Here is a 12,502-nt window from a genome sequence, read left to right as displayed (position 1 = left end):
CCCCAGTTCTGAACCAAGATTGTGGCTGTCTCAAGTGTCCTCTGACTTCCTGGGACAAGTGTGACTTTCACAAGCATTTGCCCACGTGCAAAGCAACTTGCTGATGCTTTAGTCCTCCCACGGCTTTTGTTTGCTTTTCCACATACCACCTCTCCTAGCAACTAGTCATTGCATTTCAGAAGATGACTTTGACTGCAGTAGTGAAAAGTAGTCACTTTGTTTACGCTTCATAAGCAGGAGAAAGGAAAAGTGAATCTTTTTTTTGTTCTACTCTGGCAGAAACCCCCTGGAAAGCAGTGGTTGGTGTTTCACTTGGAGATGTATATATGGTGCAGCACAAAGGTATCTGGCAGTAATCCTAGACAGTGGAAGGAAAGGAGAAGTAAGAGACTTCATATGGTTCAGAGACTTAGCTCACTGTCGTGGTTTAGCCCCAGACAGCAACTAAGCACCACACAGCCGCTCGCTCACTCCCCCCACAGTGGGATGGGGAAGAGAATCGGAAGAGTAAAAGTGAGAACACTCGTGGGTTGAGATAAGGACAGTTTAATAGGGAACGCAAAAGCTGCACGCGTGAGCAAAGCGAAGCAAGGAATTCATTCACTACTTCCCCGGGGCAGGCAGGTGTTCAGCCATCTCCAGGAAAGCAGGGCTCCATCACGCGTAATGGTTACTTGGGAAGACAAACGCCATCACTCTGAATGTCCCCCCTTTCCTTCTGCTTCCCCAGCTTTATATACTGAGCATGATGCCATATGGTATGGAATAGCTCTTTGGTCAGTTTGGATCAACAATCCTTGCTGTGCCCCCTCCCAGCTTCTTGGGCACCTGGCAGAGCATGGGGAGCTGGAAAAAAAAGTCCTTGACCAGTGTAAACACCGCTTAGCAACAGCCAAAACATTGGCGTGTTATCAATATTATTCTCATACTAAAACCCAAAACACAGCACTACACCAACCACTAGGAAGAAAATTAACTCTATCCCAGCTGAAACCAGGACACTCCTTAATTTCAGATGAAATCTTTGGAAATGTTGATGTAGGGACAAATCAAACAAGACGTGGAAACCTCTTGGACTTGATGTAGCCTTGGGTTCCTCTTGCTTTGTTTTTCTCTCCTACTTTTAATCTGTAGTTGAAATCTGTTCCTGAAGTGATAAACTATCAGCTATGGATTATATTTATCTAAATGCTAGTATAAAATCTAATTTTGAAGTAAATTTCCATGTGTGGTTATGTCTGAACAAAGGTTATTATGTGAAACACTTAAACTATAACATCCATGCTCTTGGTAAATAAAATTTCTTAATTCCTCTCTGGAGAAGAAAAACAAAAATTAACTGGAACTCTAGAATAACATAGCACTTCTGAAAGGGAAGTAGTATAAGTTTAATAAAAATTACATAGCACTGAAAAACAACAGGATTTTTTAATCCTGAAAAGATCATTTTCATTTAGGAATTACTGTTGGAGGAACTAGAGTATACTTTGTTCATTGAGTTTGACTGAAATTATTTATTTATTTATTATTTAGCCCTTGGTGTTGCATTCCATTCCTAACTCTACATACTGTGAGGCAGATGCAAGGGACTGTTTTGTCTGTACAGATTACAAAATTATTGATCTGTGTTTAGTTTTGTGTGGGAAGAGTTGTGGAAGATATTCTTCAATGCAAAGTGCTCACTCTTGTGCAATTCCCAGTACTTGCACATGTTAGATGCTGGTTAAGGCAATACAATGCTTTTGAAAGGTAATGTCTTGAGGCTTGGACTCTTGAGGTCTTGCTGTCTACTTTCAAACTCTTACTACAAGTGGGTCTGACACCTTCTCTCCTCCTAAATCTATCTTTACTTTTTCTGAAGGTACTTTTTATTTACAGGAGCAGTGCTCAGTCACAGTGAGTGCATCACAGTGGTCAGCTGCTCCTTCTGCCTGCAGTGCAGCTGGCCCTTGGGACAGGTCAGGGAGAACTTTGAGCGGGATCCAGCACCCCCCAGGCTATGCCAGACCCTGTTTGGTAGCCCCAGCCAGGTTATTGTAACCTTCCGAGAGCTGTGTTACCCTCTAAACCCTACCCCACCTTCCCTGGTAGGGAAGGGCTGAAAGGACAGTAACAGTGATCCTCTCAGTCTTTTAGAACTACAGGTTTTTAACAGCTATGTTGTGGTAACCCTATCATGTAAGAGAAATGTTCTCTTCAAAGCTGGACCATCCTGTAGTGCTAGTGTATTTAAAATGAATGGCTGGTGCTGCTTTCTTTCTTGGCTTTTATTGTGGGAGCTGTTTTTTGATGGTGGGGGGGTGGTGGAATCTAGCCTGATTACCTGTCCTTTCATTCAGAGTCAGACCTTTGCAGGAAAGAAAACAGATAAATGTTGACCAAGGTCCAAGTGCTGCATGCCCATGGAACAGCTCATCTTGTGTCCTTACTCTTGCTGTGGAGTTCTTGCATCGCTCAGCTTTCAAGAGTAAGGACTGTTCACAGGGTGGGAATGGTAGGCACCACATGTCCTGCTGGCGAAAACAAGTAAAAAGAAGAATAAGGAAAGCTGATCTGGGAATGGGATCTGCTACTTCAGTACAGCTTCTGTTAGGGAATAATCTTGAATTCCAGTTTATTCTTAGAAAATGTAGCTATTTAGAACTCCAAAATACATGAAGTTAACATTTTGCAAAGCAGATTAACTTGTACGGTTCTTTTCTGTTCCTACAGTTGTGCATCTTCAGCTGCAAAAAATACCAAAACAACAAACCAACCTGCCCCCCCCCCCCCCAAAAGCAACCAAAACATCCTCCATAATTTTTAAAACAGGCCCCCTAAATAATTCCTCCAGGTGCAATAGGTGTGAATATGGTACTTTTACTTACAGGTGGAGAATAGTTTTCTGTGGAAAAACAAGCATTCATGAAAACATTCTCCAAAAAGGTTGACTCCTAAATGAAGCTACTTTATGGCTGTTGGTGCAAACTAACCAAACTAACCTTACTTCTGCTCTGGGTTGCTGCCAGGCCTGTTGGCTGTGCTCCAGGAAGGGCGCTCCAGGGGTGCTGACATTTTCAGCTGTACTTCATCTATTGGACAAGCAGATACAACAATGTGACTTTTCAATGGAACCCAGAGCAATGTGGGTGTTCTTGGGTTTGGGCTTTTTTTTCCAAATCCTAGTTGTAAATGGGAGGATGTGATGGACGAGACGGAGAGGCTGTCGCAGCTGAACACGAGATAAATCCAAGCGCGAAGGAGGCTGCTCATAAACCCTTCAGCTGCGCAAGTGCTACGCAATAGTGTTGCAGAGAAGAGGTAAAATGCAACTCAAACAGCTTCCCCCCCCCCCCCCCCTTTTTTAGTTGATAACATCTTAAACCTCGGACTTGGAGCTTAGGGCCCCCGTGGGCAGGCAGAGGTGCTGCGGGTAAGCTCACTCGCCGGAGCCGGCTGTGCGGCGGGGGCTGCGGGTCCCCCCGGCCCCGCGGCAGGGAGGAGGGTGGGAACGCGGGGAGAGCAGCCCCCGCCCGGCCCCTCCTCCGGCTGCCCCTGCCCTCCCAGCCCGGCGGCCGCGGCGAGGAGCGCGGAGCCCGGCTGGGGCGGGCGAGCCCGGGGCGGCGGCTGCCGAGCGGGAGGAGCAGGCGGTTGCGCCTGGGTGAGTCTTCCCCGGGCGGGTCGGGGGTCTCAGCCCGGCCGCCGGGCGAGCACCTGGGCAGGCGCCCAGCGGGCGGGCCTCGGGGGTAGCGCCGGGTCGGTGCCGGCGGCGGGGAAGCCTTCCTGGCCCTTCCGCGGGGTGCGGGGGGGGGGGGGGGGGCAGGAGACCGCTGCTGCGGCAGGCATCTCAACGCCCGTGCGGCAGTCAGGATCAAGGGAGGTGATGGTAGAAGGCACCTAAAAGCCCCATAGCTCAGCCGAGGTCCCGTCCCGGGTCAGGAGAAGACCTGGCAGCAGAGACAGGTTGAGCCCCAGCCTCCGTGTGTTTTGCCTTTGGTCCAGTTGCACGGTGCCCCTGAGAGCATCAGCTTTGCTCCTGTACTCAGTAAAGGGGCTTTGGTTGGTTATGAAAATATCGAAAAAATCCACCACCCAGGAAACCAGACCTAGCCCATGCTGTAATGCTTTAATTGACTTGTTTCTGGCAGTTTTGGGGTGCAGCCAGGGGAAAGTGCTGAACTTGACAGGGCAGGCTTTCAGACAGGTTGGGTCTCATGTCCTTAGTGAAAACCTTTCTGCAGAACACATAAAGACGACTTGATCACGTCTTGATCAAACAAGAACTGAAGGACCTGGAAGGATATCTGTAATATGCCCAGACACTTGTACTTCATTAAAGAAACTAGAGTAGCTCCTGTCTTTGAGTACACGCAATAGCAGCTTTTCCTGATGTGGTATAATGGCTAGAGGAGGACTCTCTGGCTGGCTCCCAGTTGTGTACTAATTCTGAGCAAGTCACTGGCTCTCTGTATCTTGGTTTCCATGTATGCTAAAGAGGGATGAGGATGCTTCTGTGATGGCCTGGAGTGGATAGGAAACAGGGAGGAGCAGGGTCCTGCTTCCAAGTTATCTGGGAAAATGCGAACAGATGTTAAAATATGACCTGGAAATTGTGAAAATGATTTCCCAGGGGCTTCTGCTAAGCTGACTTCTGTTTTTTTTTATTTTGTGTAGTGAAGGTGAGGCATCACCAGGAGATAAGTCCCACATATAACCACATTTTCCTACTTTCTTCAGAGGGCTGTGTGTGTGCTGACTCACGTCTCATGTACTGTGTGCTGGGGTAGTTAACCATGTCATGTGGCTAGTGTGCACCAGTGTGTGCTCCTGAAGATATCTGGGTCTTCTAGGAAGAGTCTTAAGAGGAATAAGTAGATAGAATGACTTAAAATATCTTTTAACCTTACCCCAGTTCTGCAGAAAAAAACCTGTGGAAGATTCCCACTTCCTAAAGCTCCTTTAGGAAGGGCCTGCAGACCTCTGTCCTGAAAATGCATGCAGGTAACAGCTTGTGCGCGCCTGCAGGAGTGGTGCCATGGAGAAAATTCCCAGGCTGTGGCTTGTCCCTGGGGCTCACAGAGATGCAGCAGGAGGATAAGATGTGAATTGGGGTTAGTTTTGTAAAAGGGGCTGAGTATGTGATGATCAGGAACATCTTGGCGTCATGCATGCTGAGATGAGGACAGACCGTCTCACGTTCTGAGACTTAAATTGAATACCAGAGATGTCAAAAAAGGATTTTTTCCTCCCTCCCTCCAGCCTCTGCTGTAGGTAATCTTTGCAGCTGGCTGGCTTGCAAAGGTAGAATTACTCCTCTTCTGCAGTATCAGGTGTTGGGGAAGGACAGACTAGAATTTTGTTTCCTCAAGAGGAAGGCTTGTCATAGCAATCTTTAAGTCCTTATTCCTGCTTGTGTTACTATGAGGTTTGTCCTTCTAAGCCAGCTAGCAGGTGCCTGTGGTTTGAGGCCTGGCTTTGTTAACAACCAGCTGGATGCTCTTTGGCCAATGGTTTGCTTCTGCCCCAGGCAGCAAGCTCCCCTTCTAGTACTGCCAGGAGCACATGGCTTCTGCGTTCTGCCTGGGGGGGGGGGCTCTCAGGATGGTGATGCTGCCGAGTGAAATAACAGAGGTTTTTTGTCTTGTGAGACAAGCTGACAAACCTAAGGTCTTCCTGTCCCTCTGGGAAGCTTTTGGACAAAGGCATCTGTGTGGCATGGTGGTACATCTAAGGAATAAAGCAGAGAGATGTTGTCTTGCTGATATGCACAAGAAAGCTGCCTGCTGCAAGGGTGCAGGGAACGTGATCCTCTCCCACCTCATTCTTTGGGAACCATTCACACCTGCTCATGGTGCAGGTAAATCAGCAGTTGATCCACCTCAGGTGTGGATGTTTCTGGCTGGTACAAGGCAAGGCGGGTCAGGCCCCAAGCCAGGCACCCAGCTGTAGCCTTCTCAGATTTGCACGGCTCTGGGCGGGGGGCGATGGGACAGTTAAAGTAATTGCACCAGAACCCGTAGCCTTGAATTAGTAGTTCCCAGCAGGGTATGTGACCAAGTTATCTGCATTCTTTCATAACCTCAGAATAATTATATTGTTTGCATATTTATTTTCTTATGCTGCCGTCGGTTCGTCCTAACACACCGAGTTCCCGCAGATCACTGTACCCCTTTTCTCAGCCACTGCACAAAGCGTTTCTTCCCAGCATCTGCACTAGCTGCCTGCTGCTGCGAGCAAGTGCTGAGTGCTTGCAGTGCTGAGGCAGGCTCTAGCTCCCTTGGGTGGTCTTGCACGCGGCATCCAGCAAAGGATAAAAAAGAGGAGACATTCATGGAAACACTCCCGCTGTTCTAGCCACAGGCAAAGTCAGTAGCATGAGCACTTCTGTCAGAACAAACTACACAGTTAAGTTTAGCACAAGCTCTTGGGTCAGGAAGTGTCTCTTATTCCGTAACTCGTGGGTTGTACAGGACCTGATCTGCAGTCTGTTGATTTTGACAGTACTACATGTGAGCAGTGCTGCAAGATCAAGGTCTTTTTATGTACAGGAGCCCTTATTGCATGGGGGGAAACAGCCTGTCAAAACTGTTCCTCGCTGCAGAAGCAAGGGGGTTGAATAAACAAGCTGGTTTTGCAGAATATCTTATGGAAGTTTAGTCTTGTTTATCACTTGGAGAAATAAGTTGTCAAAAGTTTTAGACTGAAGTTTGTGATGTTTAAGCAGAAGTTAAACATTTTCGCATCGTCTTCCTCCTCCCACTGGTAGCTGCCTGCAGCCAGGGCAGTGCCTGTGGCTGGGCAGAGGGGATGCCTGGAGGTGGTCCACTGCCAATAGAGGTGGTCCACTTCCTCCAAACCTGGCCAAGAAGAAAAAAGTAAAATTTACTTCTGGAAAACAGGCCAAGGGAGATGGAAAGAGGGGGCAGCAAAATTGGCCTCCTCTCTTCCCTCCCGACACTTAAATGTCAGATGAGGCCCTAGCAGTGGGCTCCTCTTAGGCTGGTGCCACGTCCTCCCCAGCGACAGAGCAGCGCTGAAGGGAACCACGGAGTTATAACTGCAGTGGCAGGGGGTTGCTTGGCTTGTTAAGAATATGCTTTAATGAATATGCGGCATAATCTTTTCTGCTTTCTCCCCTACTATTAAATAAAAGGGGGGCAGTTTGAAAAAGGAGCCGGAGGTGCCTTTTGTTGCAAGCCAGGTCTCTGAGATGAGAAGAGGTGGTAATTAATTAAAGCAGGTGACTGGTACTTTTAAGTATCTTCTACTTGTCCCAGTACAAGAGTAGTATTTGCTGCAAAGTAGTGTACATGGTATTAACTGTTCTGGTTACAGTCTGTAGAAATAGGGTGTGTTCATATGAATATACACAGCGTAGCAACTCGTGGTGGTGTTTTGTGCCAGGCAAGTTTAGCAAGGTACATGACATCAGCTGCAAGCCATTTCCCTTTCTTACAGAGACACCAGCCCACAGTAGTTTTTGGATCCCTTCTCAGCCAGGCACTTGCCCTGTTGTAGGTGGCAACTGTGCTGTTGGACCTGGTTCCACATCCAGGTGATCACAGTGGCCAATGGTGTGGGGTTCACTGTGTTTTCACATCACAGTTTGGTTCTGTCTCATTAGTAAGAATAAGCAAGCTCAGATGTTTTGCAGATGGTGAAAAACATGTTGGGAAGATACTTGTCAAGAAGAGCTTTTCCCCCCTCTACCTCTCTCTACCTCCTCCTGTCTCACTCCAAATAAGGTACGCATGCTTACACTCTTACTTAGCTTTGCATAAATTGTCATATTTATGTGGCCAAGTGAGAATCTAGGTACAAAAAATATGAGTTTTGACTGAGTGTGGTTAAAAAAAAAGATTATTTTTGACTCAGTACTAATGCAGGCGTTTTTGAAGTTCCCTTTCATGATATGCAGGAAGGTAGAATGAAAAGGTACTTCACTCACCACCCCATCCCCCAGCAAAGCTGCTGTCTAGGGTTCCTGGACTGCTGCTAATCCTGGGCTAATGCTGATGAGCAGCGGGTGATGATGAAGCTTTCTTTCAGTTCCTGCTGCTGAGAGTCCAGCTGGGCTGAAAGGCAAAGAATTCATCCTGTAAATTAGTGATTTAAGCCCAAGATAAGACTCAGTTGTAGAAGCATCACGACCTGTTAATGTTTTCTATGAAAACAACCTGAAATCCACCCACACCCATCACATCTGGTTGCAAGCAGAGGCTTGTCCTCCGTAGGGTGTTGTGTGCTCTGGAATTAGCTCCTAGAAAGAATGTCCTCCGGGCATGGCAAAAAGATGACCTTACCTGCGTGGCATGTGCCAGGGCTTGAAGCTATTGAGGGACACAAGGGCTTCCTTGATGAAGTCATGTTTTCTGTTTACCTCCCTTTACTTAAGCAAGCTTGGGATCTGTTAATTTGGCAGTGGCAGTCTGGCGGGGGTGTTGGGAGGATGCGTTGAAGGGTGATGCTTGTAAAGCACCTGGCAGTGGGTGCAAGACACAGAGCTTTACTGTGTCTGTAATCCCTATGACACTTACTTAATCCCCTCTCCCTTGTGGACCTGTGCAGGTAACTGAGCATGGCCTGCTACAGGTATCTTGCCTTGTCTGATGTGAGAGGTGTAAGGTGCAGGCAGCTGCATGGGCTTAATGGGCCCTTGCTCCGGCCGAATGCGTTCGGGACGGATGCTAGAGGTTGCCCTGGCAGAGGGAAGGTTTGGAGACTGATGCTCTGCTACAAGACGAGCCCGTTGCTTCAGGTGTCTCACCCACTCTTCTGAAGAGAAGAGCCTGCCCAGAGGAGAAGTTTCTGTTGCTTAAAGCTTGGCTTGTGTCCCGGGGTTTAAAGTGTTACATGCCCCTGGACTCCTGGGAGTACCCATAGGAGGGTCTTACCAGCTATGGAAACACAGGGGTGCTGACACACGATTTCAAAAACTGGGGAAACTGAGGAAGCGAGATGCCAACACTGAACATTAAATCCAAGGTCAAACAATAAGACAGAGAGAACACCACCGCTCGGCTCCTTCCTCGGAGTAAATGTGTTCCTTCCTGTAGGAGCTAGTATCCAGAGGTGTGTGAGGGTGATAGCGGTGGGAGGTCGGACTGGGACAGGCAGCGGGGGGTCCCGCAGGACGCCCCGGGAAGCCCTTTCCTGACCCCGCTGCCCTGACACGTGAGGTTTGCTAGATAACACTCGCAAAGAATTGGTACCTGGCGTGATGGGAAACGGGCCTATTTTGGCAATTTCACTAACAAGCATCAGTTCTTCCCAGCTGCTTATTAAACATACCATTTGCTGCAGAGAAAATTATTTTCTGAGACAAAGCCTTCTCTGTTTGCTTGGGGAAACAATAGGCGAATAGAACTGGTTATCAAGAAATGCACTTATTCATCTTTAACTGCGTGATGAAAATCTGTTTTTGCAGTGAGAGAGGAAGGGACCCAGCCTGAATCTGGTCAAATTTGCTCTAGTGAGTGCATCCAGCACTTTTAATCTGGAGGAAAAATAAATATACATGACTTAAACAGAAAGCCAAGGCCTCTACCAGACATGCTTGGTCTAAATCTGGACGTGCTTGAAAGTGTCACTGAAGTCCTCCTACAACGTGATGGCAGCCTTTCTGATTTCAAAGGAAAAAATGAGCAGAAAATTGACTTTGCTGGACACTTATGCATAGAAAACATCTCCTCAGAAAGCCCGTCCTCGGAAAATTTAAGGCATGAAAGAGCCTGTGGTTGAGTGTTGTTGTAGGCCCGCGATGGCGACGGGCAGCAGCGCTGGCCATGGCAGGCCCCGTGGGACAGGTCCCCCTCTGCTCTGCCCCACAGCAGGGGTGTCTCAGCCGGAGCCCCAAGCAACGGTGGGGTCGGGGGGACATGGCTCTGCCCTGTGCTCGGTGAACCCCCCGGGGAGCCATGCTCGGCTCTCCACCGGCTCCCCGAGGGCAGCAGGGGCCCTGGTGGGACTCGGCTTTGAGAGGGAGGTGCAGTGAAGAGGGAGGAGAGCAGAGGTCCGGGTGGCCATGGGGGGAAGGAGAGGAGGGGAGGCTGGGCAGCCCCTACTTCCCCTGCGAAGCCTGCTTTCTCCAGCTTTGATAGGAAAGGAGATGAGTATGTAGGCAGACTTTCTTTTCTGTCACTCCCTCATTTTCATGTTGTTGCCGTGAAAAGCCGAAATCAGGACTCAATAGCCGGGATGACTAGGTATTAGCAGGTATTCTCAATAGCAGGTATTCCTTATTGCAGCGCTGGGCAGCACCTGGGGATCGCTCCGCCACAAGTGCTCCGTCAGTGTCCTGGTTTCAGCTGAGACAGAGTTAATTTTCTTCGTAGCGGCTGGTATGGGGCTATGTTTTGGATTTGTGCTGAGGACAGTGTTGATAATACAGAGATGTTTTAGTTGCTGCTGTACTAGTCAAGGACTTTTCAGCTTCCTGTGCTCTGCCAGGTGCAGAAGAGGATGGGAGGGGACACAGCCAGGATAGTTGATCCAAACTGACCAAAGGGCTATTCCATACCACATGACGTCATGCTCAGTATATAAAGCTGGGGAAGAAGAAGGAAGGGGGGACATTGGAGTGATGGCGTTTGTCTTCCCAAGTAACCGTTACGCGTGATGGAGCCCTGCTTTCCTGGAGATGGCTGAACACCTGCCTGACCATGGGAAGTAGTGAATTAATTCCTTGTTTTGCTTTGCTTGTGTGCGCGGCTTTTGCTTTACCTATTAAACTGTTTTTATCTCAACCCTCGAGTTTTCTTACTTTCGCTCTTCCGATTCTCTCCCCCATCCCACCGAGGGGGAGTGAGTGAGCGGCTGCGTGGTGCTTAGTTGCCGGCTGGGGCTAAACCACGACAGTCCTTTTTCAAGATATACCTGCTCTGATAGTTTCAAGATATACCTGCTCTGGCATGGGCTAATCCATGGGCACAGACGCTTCGGGGTGTCCCGCTCCCACGTGGATTCATCCACAGGTCACAGTCCCTTCGACTCGAGTTCACAGCGGAGTTCCAGCCTGTCCAGTACAGCAGCACAGAAACAGCAGCAATGCCCTGGCCATCTGCCAGCCCAGGCACAAGGCCATTGCTGTTATCAAAATGTTCCCAGGCACAGCAGAGTAAGGTGATCAGCAGTACAGCAGCACGGCAGGCAGCAAAAGCAAAAAGCAGCCACTAACGAGCCCTAGGCTCTAACATACAGTAAGGCAAGCAAGCCCATGGCAAGCACGGAAGCTTGCTGATTAATAGCTAAACAGCAATAACAGCTATAAATTCTATCATCTGGCACATTCCAATCAAATCTGTCATTATCTCAAACCCTTCGTGCCCCACGTTGGGCGCCAAAAAGGACTGTCGTGGTTTAGCCCCAGCCGGCAACTAAGCACCACGCAGCCGCTCACTCACTCCCCCTCGGTGGGATGGGGGAGAGAATCGGAAGAGCGAAAGTAAGAAAACTCGAGGGTTGAGATAAAAACAGTTTAATAGGTAAAGCAAAAGCCGCGCACACAAGCAAAGCAAAACAAGGAATTAATTCACTACTTCCCATGGTCAGGCAGGTGTTCAGCCATCTCCAGGAAAGCAGGGCTCCATCACGCGTAACGGTTACTTGGGAAGACAAACGCCATCACTCCAATGTCCCCCCTTCCTTCTTCTTCCCCAGCTTTATATACTGAGCATGACGTCATGTGGTATGGAATAGCCCTTTGGTCAGTTTGGATCAACTATCCTGGCTGTGTCCCCTCCCATCCTCTTCTGCACCTGGCAGAGCACGGGAAGCTGAAAAGTCCTTGACTAGTACAGCAGCAACTAAAACATCTCTGTATTATCAACACTGTCCTCAGCACAAATCCAAAACATAGCCCCATACCAGCCGCTACGAAGAAAATTAACTCTGTCTCAGCTGAAACCAGGACAGTCAGGTTAGCACAACACATCAGTTCATATACAGAAAAATCATACATATTCATCAGATTTCCTGAAAAGGGCAGTTTTATGGTGATGAGTTCCCGGAATTCATTTACATAGTCCAAGCATGCGCAGTAAAATTAGGGTTAGGGTCTTTTCACCCTCCCGGTGGTCTTCCATAGTCTTCCTTGCGTTGTCTGCTAGTTGAACTTTGGGCTTCCTGTGTCCATATGTAGTACTTGAATTGGCTCATCAGTCCTTTGGCCTCGGAATGTCATAAGGGGGTCGATTTAAACTAGTTCTTTGGTGCTTATCTTTGGCACAGTCGTCCTGAGTTCCTGTTCTCAGTGATTTAATTAGGAAGCCTAAGGAGCTTGCTCAAGGCCTGTTTAGTCCTATCAGGTAAGAAGTTACAGGAAATGTCCTATCATCAACTCTGCTCAGCTGGTAAGTAAAAGGGGAAGAGAACAAAAGAGAACAGGGATGCAAGTGAAACTCACAGTAAGGTCTTGGTCAGGGGTTGTCAGGGATTTAACCCTTTCAATGTGTTTTCCTTCTGTCTGTTTCCCACCCTTCTCCCCAGGGTAGGAGTTGCTTTTGCCCCTCAGACCAAATGTTTC

Source organism: Mycteria americana, chromosome 6 (assembly GCF_035582795.1).
Source record: "Mycteria americana isolate JAX WOST 10 ecotype Jacksonville Zoo and Gardens chromosome 6, USCA_MyAme_1.0, whole genome shotgun sequence".
NCBI classification, from domain to species: Eukaryota; Metazoa; Chordata; class Aves; order Ciconiiformes; family Ciconiidae; genus Mycteria; species Mycteria americana.
Note: the sequence above shows the minus strand (reverse complement) of the source record.